The sequence below is a fragment of the Glossina fuscipes genome, unplaced genomic scaffold (genome assembly GCF_014805625.2).
Source record: "Glossina fuscipes isolate IAEA_lab_2018 unplaced genomic scaffold, Yale_Gfus_2 222, whole genome shotgun sequence".
NCBI classification, from domain to species: domain Eukaryota; kingdom Metazoa; phylum Arthropoda; class Insecta; order Diptera; family Glossinidae; genus Glossina; species Glossina fuscipes.
The window spans coordinates 2661651-2662129 of NW_023998565.1; positions in this window are offsets into that span (position 1 = coordinate 2661651).

Below are 479 nucleotides of genomic sequence, written 5' to 3' on the forward strand. Positions count from 1 at the left end.
GATCCTGGATTGACTGGGTATACCCTGCCTAAGGAAACTCGTTACAAAATATAAATAAAATTTTTATATAAACAATTGCGTTGTAACGAGTTTCCTTAGGCGAGGTATGACTCAGCCAATCCAGGATCCGTTGCAAGAAAATTTTTAATAAATAATCAGGCCCTTCGGGGGAGAAAGGTGTTATGATCTCTTAGCTTTATTGGTTCCTCTTTACTGGACGGAAGTATGAAGTGGCTGGGGCAAGGAAAAGAAACCAGCGAGGTGACCCGACTTTGTTGCGCGCTTACCGTTTTATTTTCTTTTCTTACGACGTTAGACTTTCACTTTCTGTTCGATCTTAATATCGCGGGGCGCTGGAAGAAAAGAACCGAAAACTTTGCCAGTGTCATAGCTGCTTAGGCTCGCCTGTTTCTCCCTGGTTGGTGGGTGAGTCCAGTAATAAGATAGTAAAAAAAAAAGTCTCTCCGTCCTTCAGGGAT